Below are 17,939 nucleotides of genomic sequence, written 5' to 3'. Positions count from 1 at the left end.
TTCCTCTGCTGCAGTAAGAGGGTGTTACTCAATCATCAGTGTCCTGTGGATAATGACAGTGCTCTCCCCGTGGGCCCAATGGCATGCTTCCTTCATCTTCGTACTTTGCTGTACTCCACAGTGATTTTCACCTCTGAGCTGCAGCAATTACTGTACATGAAACACAATATGGCGACATGTCACCCTTCCTGTCTTTCAAACCAGGGCTGTGGGCTTGATATAGCTGTGCCCACTCACTTTAATAGGGACAAATTCATATCCTGCCATTCAGACGCGAGTTTCAGAAGTACAGTTTGTACCACAAAGGCTGTTCCTGTGGACCAGGGGAGGGTGGAATGCCAACTTTGTACCCTATCATTTCCTTTAGGCACAATATAATAGCTGTGAAAAGCAGTTTTCAATTGTGCTTTTTCATTTTCTTTTTTTTTTTCTTTTAACAAAGAACTCAAAGTTAAAAAAAAAGTCTGATTCATATTATTTTTGAACCCCCCCTGTTCTTTTGCAGAATGTAAACAGAGAGTGAGGCTGGATGAAGGCACTGCAACACCATTCAGCCGCCACGTGTGAATTTAAAATGAATGTGATTCAGCGGGAGAGAGTCTCCTTGAACCCCTAACATGATTTGATTATGAAGAGGTTAAACACCTGTAATAATAAATCTGTCACATTTTTATTACAATGTGCCATTTTGTCCCAGCCGTTATAACTCTGAGGGGCGGGAGAGTGGCCATCAGGGCCACCTGAGAACACACACACTTTATTTTTGTTTTTAAGTTAAATTGCTGCCTCCTCTTTGTGTTATAGATCCATTTTAACCTGACAAGATACTTACCTCATCAATCAAAGCTGCTTTCTCCTCCTTTCAAGGACTTGATATGTTTAAATGTGCTCTCCACTGGTGCTTTAAATAGGAACACTGCACGCTCATTTCAACCATGCCTCCATGCCTCTTAATGAGCTGATAAAGCCCCAATTATCGAGGCAAATTCTACTCTCTGATTTGCATTACCCACTCTTGTTTCACCACACACGGTGGAAATGTACATGATTGAGGTGCTGAGAAGTGGGCCTGGCTTTCCAGAATCTTGTGAGTGAGTGTGCGTGGAGACAGAGGAGATGGACACATTAGATTAGATACAGTAGAGGCTACACGGCCCCATCCGTTTGTGCGTAGAATGTGATTTAGTTTTGAGGTGGAGCCCACTCCGGGCTCGGGTGATGGGTGAGGGGACAGACTGGCGGTGACAGTGGGGTGGTAATGGCTCTGAATGAGGAGGAATGGCCCCTATTGGACTCACTCCGCCTCCTCCCAGAACCTGAACATTATCAGCCCTGTCCAAAATGAAATTCTTTCCACACTTGTGTTGGGTTTTTAGTGTTTTTTGACAAGATCTAGAAGGAAAACATTTCAGCATCTACAGCTACGCCACCTCCCATGAGCTGTTAAAAGTCCCACTCTGATCATCTTTTGCGCTATTGTAAAAGTGTTTCCAGTGGATTTTTTATTATGATTATGTAGTGTTGGAATAATGTATATGCAGTTTTGTGGGCAGAGTAGGCCTGCCCATACTTTCCACCATCCATATGCTGTTCCGCTAGCTTACAGCCCATCACAACCCAAAAACAGCAAAAACACATATTTCATCAGAGTGGGTCTTTAAGATATCAGTTTTTTACACTCAGATTGCAGAAAAATAGATACAAGAAGAGCCAAACCTTTGGTTCTGCAATCTAAATAGTTGATGCATCAGCGTTTGTGCAGCTCCGGAGACGGTTTGTTGTCGTGCAACATATGCAGCCCTGTTGGCCTTGATGTGAGTTTTCCTGAAACTGAAACATCATGTTTAGAACTTTGGCTGCGGTACACTGCAGCTCATGAAAAATGCATCGGCTCAGCTCTTTTTCTAACTCTTTGCCTCTGATACTCTTGTCATATCATATCCATGTCATGTCAGTGTGTATTAATTATGTAGCAGACGTAGTTGAGGAGACTGTATTGATGCATCGCAGCTATTGCATGTTACCCATCAATGGGATAGATAAACAGGCTTAATCAGGGATGAGAAAATGCTGTAGTGTTTACGCTTGTGGGTAAATAAGTCTGGGATTTCTGACTCTCCCATGGGTTTCTTTTATTTTTAGTCTTTTATTCAATTTAGACTTTGTGGTTCATCTGAGGTATTCGACCCCAGAGGTTTACCTTTTCTTCCAGTTTTGCAGAATCCTTCAACATGTTACAGATGAATGACACGCACCGGCACCTTTGGAGGTTTCACAAATCGCAAAAGTAGTTTTTTTTCTTTTCTGCAAGCAGATTCATACTAGAAGTTGCGTTGGATATGAAATCGCTCAGCGGTTGCACACATGCCGGATCCTGCTGGGGTTTTGTATCATTATGAGTCCTCTCCCTACAGTTATCTCACAAAATGGTGAGAGCACTTGAATATGTTGCTTCAGCAAAATGAATGTAAGTGAAGAGATGGTTCCTCTTGAAATGCAGCTCTCTTTCCTGCAACGAATGGTCTCTCAGGTTTAAAACAACAACAAATACTGAAGAGATTTGTTGGGTTTTCTTTTCTTGGACGTCAACAGCTTTCACAGAACAGGAAAAAAACAAATCAAGTTCTCGCCGCATTTTTATGTGGCTTTACTCACTTATTGGGTATTTGGCGCATGCCAGCAGCTGGATCGGCGTTGCTTGTGTGTGTTTTGTCATGTTAGCTGAGTGTTTTACAGCATGGTGATTGCTGCGGTTTGGCAGGAATAATTGGAAGTTGAAAGCGTCGATCTGTGAGTGTAGCCTGGGGATAGGTTTCCCTAGAAGCTGACACTTCAGACGTATTATGAAGCCATCACGTCTAATTTGCACGAGCCTCTTTTGTAATTTACCCCTCCGATTCAAAGGAAGCGTCTCCTGCGCCGCCGCACAATGCACACCCAGCTTGCATTGTTCATTGGAAGAGACACTGAGTGAACTATTGTTGTAGCTCCAACAATGTGCAGCACTGCTCCTGTCATATTTGTTGCAGCGTAATGCTTCCTGATTCGCATTTTTCCTGCAGCGCCTGGTGCAGAGCAGACAGGGTTGCACTCTACACAGCAACTGCTGTCTGTGCATCCAGTTCAAGCAACTTGTTTACAGCAAACTGCTGAGGCAGCTGCTTGAAGGATGAAGGACCTCGAAGCGGCTCATTGTTGTTAGCAAGACGGGAGGAAACCTCTTCATAGGAAGTGCAGGGGGTTTTCCACACGCCACCCAGCCGATCTCACACATATTGAGCTTGTCTGTACGCATCTTTGAAGATGCAAATGTGTCACCCACATGTAACAAACCGCACGGCGAGGAGCTGAGACGCTTAGCTGCCTTTCTCATGGCTCCTAAACGGCTGCCAGTGATGTTCACCGGCTCTCTTTGCCTCTGAAGCCTGCAGTTACTTTTTAAGGGACAGATTAGTTCTTGTGGGATATTGAATAATTTGTGCACATTTATCATGGAGGAGAAACGTCTCGTTTAACCACACAAAGAGACAGCAAGCGGTTTGGCAGTAAAAGTTTATGAGCTCTCGTGTAGCAAACAATTCGAACACGTGTATGTTTTTATAATAACTCGGTTTGTATTATCAATCAACTTTTATTAGTGTTTTTTTATTAATTGCACTCTAATCATCTGTTGTAAAATTGTTCCTAGAGGTCTTTTTAATGATAATCGCACAGTTCATTTGTTCATTTATTCATTTATTCATCTACTAAACAAGTTTTATCCCTTTCGGGGTCACGGGGCTAACGGAGCCTACCCCGGCCTCTCGTGGGACTAAGACACCCTGGACAGGTCGCCAGTCTGTCTCAGGGCCACATATCACACACCCATGCACTCTCACATTCACACCTAGGGACAATTTGGAGTGACCAAATAACATGTGAAGCATGTTTTTGGATGGTGGGAGGAAGCCGGAGTCCCTGAGAAAACCCACATATGCACGGGAAGATAATGCAAACCCCACCATGAGAGGTCCCCCATTGGTGTTTTGTTTCAGGTCCCCCAGCCGGGACTTGAACTGGGGTCCTTCTTGCTGTGAGGCAAGAGCGCCTACCACTGTGCCTACTTGCAGCCTAATTATGCCGTTTATAGCCAAAATACAAAACTTTGTCGTTTCCTAGGACATAGTTTCATTAGAAATTTGCCTCTGAGTTGTTGGAACTGTTGGCGCAGAGAAAACCTGCCCTCGTTTCCCATCATCCCTTTGTTTACATTCTGTCCCTCTAGCTTCCAGTCCCACACCCAAAGCCTAAACTTAGCAACAGAAATGGCGAGCTACATCAGAGCTATCCAGCCGTAAAGTTTTGATCCAGATGCCAGCTCCCACAAGGAAAATGGAGACGTATTTGTCTGCAAGTGGATGCATCAGAATGGAGCGGAGCAGGGAGCTTGTGGCCATTCCAGTTATACGATCTTTTTCAAATGACATTTTTTCATCTGCTCCTAATTCACAACAATTTGAATAAAGCAATACTTCTAGCTTCTTTATATATGTTCTCCATCATTTGAAAACGTCAATAAGAGCATGTTAAAAACACCAAAAACACTATTTTCATTGGAAGTGGGTGTTTAATTAATATTCAAACCTCACACACTTCAGTTTGTTTTGACATATGTTGTCGTAAAAAATTGCAGCCTGCCTCCTCACAGAGGAGATTTGTGAATTATTAATGCTTTTCTTGCTCTGTCACAGATCAATGCGTTATCCCACCCCTCCTGCATTTTAAAACTCAACAATCACAGTTCCTGCTCGGCAGAAAGTCACGTTCTCCTGCTCTCATTTCAATATCTGAGGTGAAAGGTTGAGCGGATGTTTTCCGTCCCGCATTCCCTTTGACTCGCACGCCCCTCGATGGGCTGCGCATCTTTACGAGGGCCCACCCGGCTTGTCGAGCTAACTGATAATGAATCAATCTTCATGAAACATTTATGCCCCCCACCACAACCACTTTACCCTTCCCTTTGCATGGGGCCAATTAGAGCATCTTCTGCGGCCCCTGCTGTCTGATTCAGGGAAGCCCCTCGCATTGTCATATCAATATTCCTCTGTTGGTCTCCAGCTAAGGCGAGTCCGGCTGCTCACAGGCTAATTTGCATTGGCCAGCATGTATGAGAGTTGCTGACTGCTTTTCTCCCTTGTTCCCAAACCTACTGTTGCCTCCCACTCTGCCTTTTTTTTTTTTTCTTTAAGGAAAGGTTTCGTGATTCCTGGCATGCCAGAGAAGGGTCCTCGGAGGATTACATTGGCTAAGCCCTTATCACTCCAGGAAATTCACTACCTCCTCAAAAAAAAAAAAAAAAAGTGGTAGCAGAAGAAAATCAAGGCAAGTTATTACAGGTTTGAAGAAAAGTCCTTTTTGGCACTCAAGTTTTCTCATAAATGCATTTCATATTTCAGCCATCTTCTGCCTCCTCTTTTTTTTTCATTATTCAGACGGATGGTGGAATTTTAGAAGTGGAAAATGTTAAGGCAGGTGCTTGAGAGGAAGGAGGGGAGTGGGAGGCGAGGCTCGGGGAGGGCTGTGCTCACTGGGAAGCGATGTTAAACATCCAGGGGAAATGTTTGTTATTCTAATGGGATACCACCATGGTAACAGCTTTTAGAGACTCCCAAGGCTTTGTGTGGAGTGTATGCGCGCATTCATCAATCTCCCCTAATTTCTTTGGGGAATAGCAAATATAATCAGTCCTTTCTCCAAGTCGTCACCTGTTTATCAACATGAATTTTATGGGGAAATTTAGTAGAACACAGCCCTGTTGAACGCGGGGAAGGCAGTACACGGGCCATTAATATACATCACAAATTGAAGTGCGTTGTTGAATGGATTCAAAAGCCATTAGTTTTCTATTTTGCACTGAATGGCATCTGAGACAAAGCAGCTTACATTTGACACATAAAAACTTTCTTTTGGTTTTAATCTACGGCAAAACCCTTCGACTCCTATTACACCCTCAACCGTCATGTTTCAGAGGTAAAGAATTAGCTTATTTGCAGTCTTTACACGTATTTTAAACGCTCTTCTGCTTAGCTTAAAGGGAAGGTGGGATGAGCCTCCGCATTTCCGCTTCATTTTGTCCTTTTTTTCTTTATTTCTCCCCTTTTTCACATTTTCCTAAGTGACTCAAAGGAAGTGAGCATGTATGTGCAAAGGGAGAGGTTTGCACACACGCCCCTTTTGATCCATCGTAAAAGCATTCTATGTGGTCTTTTAATTATGATTATGCCAAGATTTAAAAAAAACTTGTCTTTTTCTGACATAGTTTCTGCAGAACGACAGAAGTTCATTTGAAATTTGCCTAGAGCAACCCCGCCACCCTTTCCCCCTTGCTCAGAGCTGCCTGCTTACAAACTCTCCCACTAGCTTACAGCCTATGGATGTAGTAGTTTGTAAGTGGATGCATCAGAATGGAGCGGAGCAGGGATTTTGTGGCCTGCCCATTGGGTTTTAATGTAACAACTACGCTCTTTTTCAAAGTGAATTTTTTCATCTGCTCCCCATTCATAACAAAATGCTCATAAACAGAATTTTGAGCCTAATTTTCTTAATATATTTTCCCCATTATCAGAAAAATGCCACAAACACACGATAAAAACACTATTTTCATTGGAGTAGGTCTTATAGTGCAAGCTCACCCTAAAGCTAACCCTCCAGCTGCAACAGCCTTCCTTTCAAACGAACAGCACCGCTCTCTTATCTTCTGGTATTTTTGCCTGGAACAAATGGCTGAGGCATTATATAGCTGGCTACATGTCATTTCTGGCATAGTACTACTTTCTGCCTGCCCCCCACCCCAACTTCTATAACATATAATGCTTTTAACTCACAAACTGGCTGTTTTTTTTCTCCTCATCTGTAGCTGAGACAGAGACTGGTGTGTTTGCTCATCTTGGCCAAAGGCCAAAGGCTCTTTCTGATATAATCCCCACCATCGATCAGACTTTGTTTACTTTACCATAGTTTCTCTCCCCTCAAGCAATTAGAAGGCAACCTTCCACCTCCCGCTCCTCAGACTAGCTTTATACGTTTGTTTTTCCTTTAAGTGGTAATTTTTCATGTTGGAGATAAGCTCTAAAAAGAGTGGGTGTATATCAGGTAATGGATACTGTTCCACCAAATGTGTAAGATACCAAATTTATTTTGTCTTTAAAATTGAGAAAAGAAAGATTCTCCAGAAAAAGGATTCACACGTATCTTTGGAAAATATTTCATTTGAGATGTTTAGAAATCCTTAAAAATCTTGGCTGCAGAAGCGGCGTCTGACAATTCTGTCCATCAGAGAGGTTCTTTATAAACCAACCAGGAGAACTACTGATGTTTTTTGTATCAGCGACAAAAAATTTTGCATTTCAAAACATTCAACCTTTAGCATTTCACTAACATTTTTGGCAAATTAAACCTTTCAGAACAAACACATTCCAACCAGGAATTACCTTTACAATTTTAACTAAATTGTATAAAAAAAAATAGTTATTTTTTATTCTTTGCCATTGTTGATTTCAGGTCATGATAATGAACCTCAATATTATACAGGAAAATGTTTTGAATGATAATGCTATAAGTTTCAAAAGGTGTTGTATCTTTATTTTCATTCATGATTGCAGTGGATTTAAAAAAAAAAAAAAAAAAAACTACCACAGAGAAGTTTTCCACTTTGGTGGAAAGGTTACTGCATTAATGAAAGCCGAAGACAAGAGCACACAACAGATTCTGACTCTGGGAATAAATCATGACATCCATAAGGACTTAAACATCCATCGAACGTCCGCTCTGCTGGAGAGATGGTAAATTGTGGCAGGAGAAAACATTAGATCTGTAGCTCAGATCAGCAGAGGTAAATCTACTTTTCCATCCACTCACTTGTTTTGTTCATGTTTTTCAATCTTACTGATTTTTGTGTTTAATATCCAAAGAATGAATTCCTGCAACTGTTATCTGTAATTTATTTGCTAAAGTTAGCATATTACTATTGCGGGAAAATCCGCTTTTCTAGTTTCAGTTTTCTAAACTTTATTTTTCTGACATTAGTGCTTTTATTTTTATTCGTTTTTCACTGTAACATTTGAACTTTAATAACATTTTACATGATTTAAATCGGCTTTCTCCAGCATTCATGTAGAAGTTGAAGTGAAGCAAAGCTGCGTTTTCACAGATTGGTATTTTCTAATTCCTTTCATGAACTCTAAAGCCTAAAATTGCAAACAAATAAATAAATAAAATAAATTGGGATCAGTAAAACCTATTTTTTTGAAAGACTGAACCTCATCAAGTTTTTTTTACAGTCAGATAAACCTAACTTTGAATTACTAGTTTAACCTTGTATGTTATGTCCTCATAAAGCAAGTCTTCCAGATTTTCTAATTATCTTATTTTGCAAAGGACATGCAGAAGAATGGGCAGAATATTCAAAGGCAAGCGGTATGTGAGTGCCCATGAACTACTTTCATTTTATGTCACTTCATTTTCTCTGCAAAGCAGCCGGCAGTAGCACTAAACTGAAGTTTCTTTGTTGTTGTTTTAAGCTTAAGGACTAATTTTCTGGCTTTTGGGATAACCATCCTAACCTGGAATACATTTCTGAAGTGTGACAGGCGCTTAGTCCTCAAGACGTCTAATATTTCAATGCAAGGTCATATACTGTAAAAGCAGATCATTTCACAAAAACTTAGAGTGGCCTGCTTCTAATTGCATCATTAAACACTTGATTTTATCTGTTTCAGTCCTTTTAGAGCAGTTTTTTAGCAATGCTATGTGTAGTTTTCAACTTTCTGAAGAGAATTAACACCTTCTAATCCAAAAGATGGGCCACTAAAAGCCTTTTATATAACTTTTTTCTGCGTTTGCTGGAGTTACAGACGTCATTTTTAATGCTTGAGTTTCTGCTCTTATCTTTGCACGTTAACATTTGTCACATGTGGTCTTAATCAAAACAATGCTCCAAACTGACTGCAGGCATCATCCCTGCATCAGGAAGGCGGAGAAAATAAACACGCTCTGAAGTTTCCTAGCCTTGGCAGCATTTCTCGCTGGTTGTCATTTTTGTGTCGTCAATTTTAGCATAATTCCACGGTCCATTGACACGGCTTGATTTGATTTAGAACTTTAACTTTCAAGGAAATTGAGCTTAGGGTGAGAAAGTTCACATTTTCTCGCCTGGGGGCTATTGATTTCTCCTGAGCTTGATTTTCAAGCTGTTGCAACACCGACAGCGAGCACTGACACCACATTGTGTCACACGAGCCTAAAGATGCTCAAGAACTGCTACAAGCTGAAAATGATTTAGTAAGAGATCAGTAAGCCAGTATGAAATGCATTCATTTCACCCCAGCTTTGCTATTTAGCACACGGAAGATAGTTTGCCACGAATACACTTTTAGGTATTTTGGTTTAAAATAAACAACATACTAGTGAAAGCAGAAAATTGCTTTATTAGTATAAAGCTAATGAAAAGTAATTGACCTGTTTACACTCAAGAGCTAAAGGTTTTGACATTAATAAATGAAACCTATAAACTTAATGAACATAAAAGCCCATTTAACACTTTGAGGTGTTGAAAGACGGAGGCATTTTATATTACGTTTCTTTTTTCTTTTTTTTGTTGCTACTTAATGAAATAATGTCATTATTTTAATGTAAATGCAGTGTTTTTTGGGCAAAAAAACGAACTGATGACATGAATTCAAAAAGTTGGATTTATATTCAGTCCAAAGTTGTGATACTGAATCAAAGACGAGCACTGATTCAGAAATGTTGGTCCATCCAGGATCGAGAGTTTTGTTTGAAGGATTGTTTGACTCTGTCACTTTCTTGTAGCATCGTCTCAGGAGGTCACAGACAATGACCCTGTTTACAAGCTCACTGAATATCTGATTATATCTTGTTTTACTTATTCGATTTTTCAAGTGACCATTTAAACAAGAGTTTCCAGCGTGCTTGATCCCATACAGCAGTTATCCGAATTACCACGTGTTGATTTCTCCCTTAAAAGCTGATCTATCCCAGCATTCACAATATTGAAACGATTTTGGTTTTTTGGTGCGTAAAACTAAATGCAACACATAAAAGTCACACAATCAGCACGTGTAACCCAAGAATTCGCTCTGCAAGTTACAGGAAGTTTGAAACCTACATTTGTTGTCTAAGATAAATCGAATGAAAACCTCCACGTGTGAATCAGGATTTTCTGAAGATTAAAACTCTCAGTGTGACGTCTCCCCAAAAAAAGGACTTACTTCTGGTTCAAACCAAATTAAGTCAATTCTGTTGCCAGTTTTTCCCGTGTTTCCGTGTTAGAATCCCGTGTTAGAACCACAAAGCGTCAGTAAGCAGTGATTGGTTTGTGTCATCGTTTCTATGGCAACCACTCTTGTCAATCAGGTGTGAACTTGTTGGAAGTCCACACTCCCACCACTTGGAAGCGCAAAGAATATGTCAGACGTTTTCTTCATTTGATGTGAGACCACTTTTATTGAGGCTTCTGATTGGTCAGTTTATAACTTGAATTTCTTGCAAAAAAAAATATCATGAAAAAAACTTGGATGAGTAGGAATATGTTAAAAAGCTAACAGAGGAAGAAGGCTTTTCTGGCAAATAGAATGATTGAGAAATAGCTCCTTGTTTCTCTATAGAAGTCTAGAGGATTTTGGCTTCTTGGAGCCAGCAGGTACTTCCTGTTAGAACGTCAGGTGGGAGGGGTCACTTCAGTTCTCATCTACAGTCAGTGGTTGCAAGAGAATGTGAGAATTAACTAAGTAGTTTGTTGACAGATTCAAAGCAGTTCTGTAGAAAATTGGTGCACTGATGAATTTTATTTAAAAGTCTCCACTTGTTATGGCATAATTGACTTGAAAAAAAGAGGCAGCAGAAACCTGAAAGGAACTACTTTATTCCAAATGTAATATTCACTTTTATTTTAATCACTTTTATCAAATTCAAAACAAACCCTGTGCATGAAGTTCCAACATAACTAGATCTAATATTCAAGTATTGAACATTTTAAGTACAAATGTTTTTTATCATCCTAGACTGGGGTTCATTTATGCCTTTTTTGAGTATAAATATTTGAATGTTTTCTTTTCTTGTTGCGTGTTCTTGTGTTTGGCTGATGTAAATTCCACAGTCAGAAGGTATTACAGAGAGTTTTAGTGGCTAGGAGCCGGCGTCTCCAAGCAGTGGGTGCTGCATTGAGTTTGACAGCCTTCACACAATATTGTGCAAGGGTACTCCTTTAGCTTCTCATGCTGCTTAAATTTAATGCGGCAGATGGATAGTATTTGCAAGGGGAGCAGGGGTCTCACCCTCCCTCCTATTTTTTTTCTCCTTTATTTTCTTAATCGTCTCTTGCCAGTACCTCAGACATTTCAAGGGGAAGAAATATGTATCAAATTAACTCTTTGCAACAGGGCCTCCGAGCTCACTGGCCTTGTCTTTGCAGCAATCAGAGCTTTGTTATTTTAGTCTTCCAACCAAAACCAAACTGGATTCAACGGCCTCAGCAATTACCTGTAATTTTCCAACCTGGTGCACAGACTTTCACTGGAGCAACTCTGGAACAGTGCGAGATTGTCTCCGCAGTTCCTCATTTCAGTTTTCGAGCTAAGTGCGCTAATTCATTTACATTTACAGATCGGCACATTTGGAAATGTTCTCTTCCCAGCAGCAGGAATGTCTGTGGAGATTTAGTTTGCTCTGCGCACAACCTCCAAGCTGCTGAAACTCGACACGGCTCTGCGGTCTGTACACCCCGACGCTGGACCTCTGCTTTCTACATCTGACCCATAAATTAATTTGTCCTTTCAAGCCAGTGCAGAAAAGACTAATCTGAAGCCTTGACATCTGTTTTCACATGCTGGGCTTCAATCCTTTTTTTTCCTTTTTCCACCCACCGCTCTCCCTTTTTTCTTTCTCTATCCTGCCCTGAGATTGTGTACAAAACTGCAGGATATCAGCTGAAAGTACTGGTGTTTTGGTAAGCCAGAGGGATGTTTCCTCCTCAGAAGTAGAGAACTGCTCGCACTAAAATGCAAATGAAACGCTGTGTGGCAGACAAGGACACTCAAGAGTGTGTGCAAGTTTTTAACTCCACATAAAACCAAATAGTTCTGGGCTAATCTCCAAATGATGGAAGCAGGATCTTTGGAAAATAAACAGGCTACAAATGTACTTTCTGCAGAGTTTAAGGGGAGCTTTTGTTTTTCTGGACTTAGATTTGATATTTTCGAAGAGAACAAAGCACCTCCTCTGGTTTGCTTTAATTCATTTCATCTCTTCGCAGAGGTAACATATGGTATCTGTAAGGGAGAAACAGTTTGTTCAGAGCAGTGAATTATTTTGTGGATTAGTATTGGCATTTAAATGCTCTTGGCTTTAAATCTTGTCTGTTTTAGATCTTAAGTACATTCCTTGGCATCCCGCTCCCCTGCTCAGGCCGGCCTCTTCCCCCGGCCAACACATTTTTGTTTCAGCTTAACAGGAGCGCGAAAGGCAGCCATTTGAAGAGACTCTGTTTTTGAGTAACTTTTAATGAGATAGCACTTAAATGAAAGGCGGCTTCTCCCGATGTTGTGGTGCCAGTGATACCTTAACCTCACGTTGGGGTTGAAACCTCGTTTCCCCCCACATCAAGTAGTTACCTTCATTGCTTTTTCAGAGGGGAGGCTTCAGAGGTTAATGTAATTACGATCCTTGATGGCTGTGCACATTGTGGACTGGTAATGTGACACACCTTCCCCTCCTGTGCTGCTGTGCTTGGCTCTCGGGTCTTGTTTTATGTCTGCTGGGTGGGATGACTTTCTCCAGGTGTGTTTGCTTTTGAACATGACCTTCAAGTTGCAACTGAGTTTCTCACGTGCTGCACAAGAGACTATTGTTGCCTCAACTTGGAACCAGGTTATGTTGAACCGCTTTGAAAATAATGTCTTAAGAAAACACACACACACACAGACACACAAAACAGCACGGTTGTTAAAATCCTCCCCGACGTAACAGCTCTTTTTCTTCAGCTTTTTCTAAAATCCCTCCAGTACATCTGGCTGGTTTCCAGCCCCCTCAGAAGAAGAGGATGAATTCCTAGATGTCTGATAAGCTTCACCAGAACATGATTCCTAATGGAAGAGAGAAGAAGAAGAAGCAGCAGATGCTATCGGCTTGCTGGAATTGCCTCAGAGCCAGATCAAACACAGTGAAAGAGCAGCGAATGCTGAATCATGTTGCTAGGTTGTTGCACATTTATCTTCTTTGTGGGTCTAACTGAACTTGTTCCCAAATGAAACCAACTGCCTATTTCAATGCAAACAAAACATCATTAGTTTTGTGAAAAATCCCACTTGCTCTATAGCTTTCTTTTTCTGTCCCGCAACTCATTTTCCTCTGAAATGAAAAGCCTTAAATGAGCTCTTTTCATCCTCGTAATTTTTCCTCCACTCAAAGCGCTTTGTGACACCATTAATCACTTACATCTTTCTGTTTGTCCTCTTTCTCTTTCCTGTTTATCGAACCACAAACTAACACAGAACCCCACCGCCCACCCGACATGTGCGAATGGCCGCCTGTTTGTGTGTGAAACAGCGGGACCTTCAGGATCGGGGAGTAAAATATCTCTCGCAACACCGGTGTAGCATGCCAGAGGTGTCTTGATGGAGATGGAGTCATACTGAGCTAATGAAGCTCCAAACCTCAGCTATCGATCCAGCTCACAACAGTGCTTCACAGAGATAACTGAGGAGGGGAGCAGTGTGTGGCATCACGCTCGCTCTGATCTGTGTGACATCTAATTCTGTGTAATGAACCTGCTGCACCACACAACATGATGGGGGGCGTATATAGTAATGACAAAGCTTTAAAATGTTGCTAGTTAACCTCCAATTGTGTTCCAAACCACAAACTATCTTTTTTAGGGGTATTATTTTAAGGGATTTCTCTTGTGTTAATCATTGACACCGTTTTTTTGATGATAAATTGTCAGCTGCAAGTTTTTACTGTTAGCACTCAAAGCTAAAAAAGACAGGTTTTATGCCTCATTTCAGGGGTCTGCATCTTTTAATGGTGAAAAAAGGGATTTGGACCAGTTTCTTACAGACCAAAACCTAGCAAGAGCAGCAAAGTCACTGTTTAGAAAAAAACAATATTTATGTTTTTGTGGCCATTAACCAATTAATTAATAAAATGTAGCATTTGAATATTCACAATAATTGAATTACAACAGTGTTATATTTCTTTTTTTTTTAAACTTTTGATTGCAGCACATAAAAGTTCCTTTCAAAATAAAATAATCTCGTGTCAAATAAGATCCTGCTGCCGCAGATTTACTTTAAATCATAGGTTAAGAACTTTGGCAACTAGACATAAGATAAGAATATGAGTTTAAACTTATAATATGCCACTCTAACAATAGATCAAACCTTTTACCTACATTTTTGTGAACTATTTGGCATGTGTACATTTTGAAGGAAAGGTAAAGCTCTAAATGCCCCTTTATTTGGTGTCATGTCATATGATAAAAATTTTTAGCCGACAAACACTATTATTTATTTAAATCTTTTGCGTTGCTCTTCAAAGCCAAACAGGCCCAATGCAGAGATAAAAGGGCCTGCCGCCTCAAGCAACAACTGCCCTTACGTGTGGATACAGACTGTCTGCGGGTGAAAAATGGGCAAACCTGTACACAGGCTGCAGCACAAAATAGTGATGTCATTGACCGCTCGCTGAGCCCGTAGAGAGAAAATGTTTGTGCACATTATTTTTCTACGGGCATGCTGTGGGTGACAGGTTGTCGCACACACTTACACAATCCACAAGGGTAAGGGTGACTGGGTAAGATGCAGATGTGTCTTATGGATTTTTCATTTTTCAACCCCCCAAAACCTGCACAATGAGGAAATAAGACGATCACACGCACAACAATAATACGTTCCATTTTCATGACGTCCCTTAGGGTGGCTGTACGTGCCTCAAGGAAACTGCAAGACACACCTGCGCTCCTTTTTAAGGTGCAGCCGCTTCTCTACAATCCTCCGCAGGCCGTACAACGCAATTACCCGCAGCATCAGTCCTGGATAACCCCTGTACGGGTGCATGTGACGAAGGCTTTAGTCTAATGGTGTTGCGTCATGGAAAAACGAATGAAAGCCTGAAAAAAACGTAGCTTAGTAAGACTCAGGACTTGCCTGGGCTTAAATGTTATTTCTTGTTTGCTGGTTCCTGTTGCATCCGAGTGCATTCACTCCAACAATTTATCAACTTAATCAGGTTAAATGAAAAGCGGTCAAAGTCACAGATGTAAGGTTCTTAAAACTTGCATCTTTCCCTAAAAACTAGAAATTGTATTTTATTTTTGTAGATTTTGGAGCAATCAGTATAGTTGACATGAAACAAGGTTAAACCATTCAAATTTGTTGATTTTAGTTGCACAAATATATCAAATTTGAAGGTTTTTGTTTCATTTGGAGGGGTTTCAGTGGACATGTTGGTTTAAATTCTCTGTCATTCTTGAGTGATACACACCTCCACGAAATTCTACTTCCTCTGATCCCCTCCTGGGTTACAATGAACCAGAAAAAAAAAAATTTAAGCTTTTCCTTTTTCATGACCACCTCTGCTGCTGCAGCAGCAAATGAAAATGCCCTTCCCAAAATAGATCATTTTCACCCTTCAGATGTCCACTTTTATTTTAGGCCTGGTGACACCATGTCATCCATCACACCCGGCTTTTCAGATCTGTGCAGCTCCAGGCAGAATACTGGTAAAGTCCAGAGGGAGGTGTGATAACATGGTGTCGCTGAGCTGTTAGGTTATTCATGGTTAGATTACCTCTAATTTCATCTCAGAGTACCATTTAGACATTCTCTTTGTTTGAGTGAAGTGGAGTTTCCACCTCTTTTTAGAGTAAACATTGAAAATGGCTATTCTGCTTTCCAAGTCTCCCCTCAAATTACTACTTGACATGGCCAGACATCCTTCTGCATCAATGACTGCTTGGAAAAATCCTTTTTTTCTAAATACTTTATTGAATGCTTTGGCTGGGAAGAAATAGTACAAAGTATCCCCAGCACTTTGATCATCTTGACCTGGAAATGTGATAGTCGCTCCTCTTCACAGGACTGTGTGACATCTGAGAAACTGGATCTTGTGTGCTGGCTACACGATCCGCACCGCAGCACTAAAGACTTAACTTCTCTTGTTTCGTAGACAGCAGAGAGTACGGGTGGCTAATGGAATTTCACGTGGTTCAGACTGGGGATTTTATTTTCTCACAACTGAGTCACAGTTTATAGTGGAAAAAGTATGTAAATATGTTTATGAGCTTGATTCTTTGAGTGTGGCTTTGTCTTTAAACACAGGAAAACAAGAGCCAATGAGAGAGTGGTATTTACAGTATGTAACTAAAGATATTACAAATAATTTGCTCAATAAAAATGGAAGATTAACTTCACTTGCAGCTTGGCTTTCTATTTTTACTACAAATCATTCATAAAAAAGGTTTTACAAAGATTTTAATCAGTTTAAAGATTTCTCACACCAGGAAATGTTGACAAAAATACACATTGCAGTGCCAAAATATGTATTTTATTTTATGTTGTTGTCAGCTTAAGTTCATCCACTTATCAGCTTATTTCTAATTAAGCTAGAGTGCTCACATAGGATGTGATTTGATTTGATTTCTTATTTGGATTTTTGATTTTTTTTTTTTTTTTTTAGGGGCTTTATTTTTTATAAAGAAGAGTTTGGAGTTTGTTTTCCTTTTTTTCTATTTACCTGCAAACATGTCGGAAAATTTAGTAAACTAATTAAGTTTTCTAAGAACACCTCATTATGCAGTTTAATGCTTCATCATAGTTTCAAATAAAGAAGCATTTGATGCTAAACAGAAAAAGAACAAAAGTTCTTATTTTGTTAGATAAAAGACATTATTTTTTTTACTCTAAAAATATTTTACTGAAAGTTTTGTCCAACTGTGCTGCAAACGTGTTGTTAAATTTCCCCTTCTTCCGACACATTGGCACACAGCAAAAGAAAAATGTCATGATCAGAGATGGGCCACTGGCCCAGAATGAGGTCCTTTGTGCTGCCAGACCTTTTAAAAACACCGTTTTAGCCCCCAACAGATGGTACTATGACACAGCAACCGCAGGCTTGACCTGGGCCTTTAAGACAAAGAGGAAACATGCAAGGTTTTGGGAGGAAGGAGGATGTCAAAGGTGCAACAAAGCATTGGCCTGCTTTCACGGCTGTATTGTAATGCCTCCTACTTTTGATTGACTGCACAGTTACCCTCTGTATTCCTTCGCTGTAACAATCCGTCACTCCGGTTGCTCCTGTGTGGCTGCAAAGGTCATAGTGTTTTCATGAGAGCTGCCATGTCCTTCACAATCAGCTGGATTAAATGTATCACCGAGCCTGAAACTTTCCTTTCCTCTCCTCTTCCCCTTTGCCCTTATTGTGACACGGTGGTTTTACCGTGCAGCTTGTTGCTGAAAAACAAAGTTTAGAAGATCGGTATCAAAGGAGGAGTGTTTTTGTGCGGCTTGCAAGAGACTCTCGCTTCAGGTTTCCACCTGAAACACAAAGGTGTTTTCTTACCTGATTTGTATTCATTCACACAATGAGTGGGCCAGCCTCTCTTGTTTCCAAGTAAGGAGAGTCCAGACAAGACTTTTGTTCGCTCTATCATCGAATACGTGCATGTTGCTTCCTCCAGTACAAACCTTGGAGTCCAGCCATGAGCTTTGTCCAGGATAAATTTTTTTCCTGCTCTTTTTTCTTTCTTTGTGCATGTTCTAAAACACATTTCAGATAAGTGTTTCTACACTGCATTTCTGTGTTATGTCAGAAAGATGACATTATATCATCCAAATAAGACTTAAAAAGCCACAAATGATCAGTTTAGGGGGTTTCACTTCATCAGT

The 17,939-nt window shown here is 40.5% G+C and overlaps 1 protein-coding gene across 4 annotated transcripts in view; it reads left to right on the top strand.

Moving 5' to 3' along the window:
• Nucleotides 1-17,939, top strand: part of adkb (adenosine kinase b) — a 135,909-nt gene that overhangs the window by 74,189 nt on the left and 43,781 nt on the right. The window lies entirely within an intron of this gene.

The sequence above is a fragment of the Oryzias latipes genome, chromosome 19 (genome assembly GCF_053564925.1).
Source record: "Oryzias latipes strain Hd-rR chromosome 19, Olatipes_Hd-rR_3.1".
Classification (NCBI taxonomy): domain Eukaryota; kingdom Metazoa; phylum Chordata; class Actinopteri; order Beloniformes; family Adrianichthyidae; genus Oryzias; species Oryzias latipes.
The sequence above is the reverse complement of the archived record's forward strand: the minus strand, read 5'-3'. Positions and strand labels throughout refer to the sequence as shown.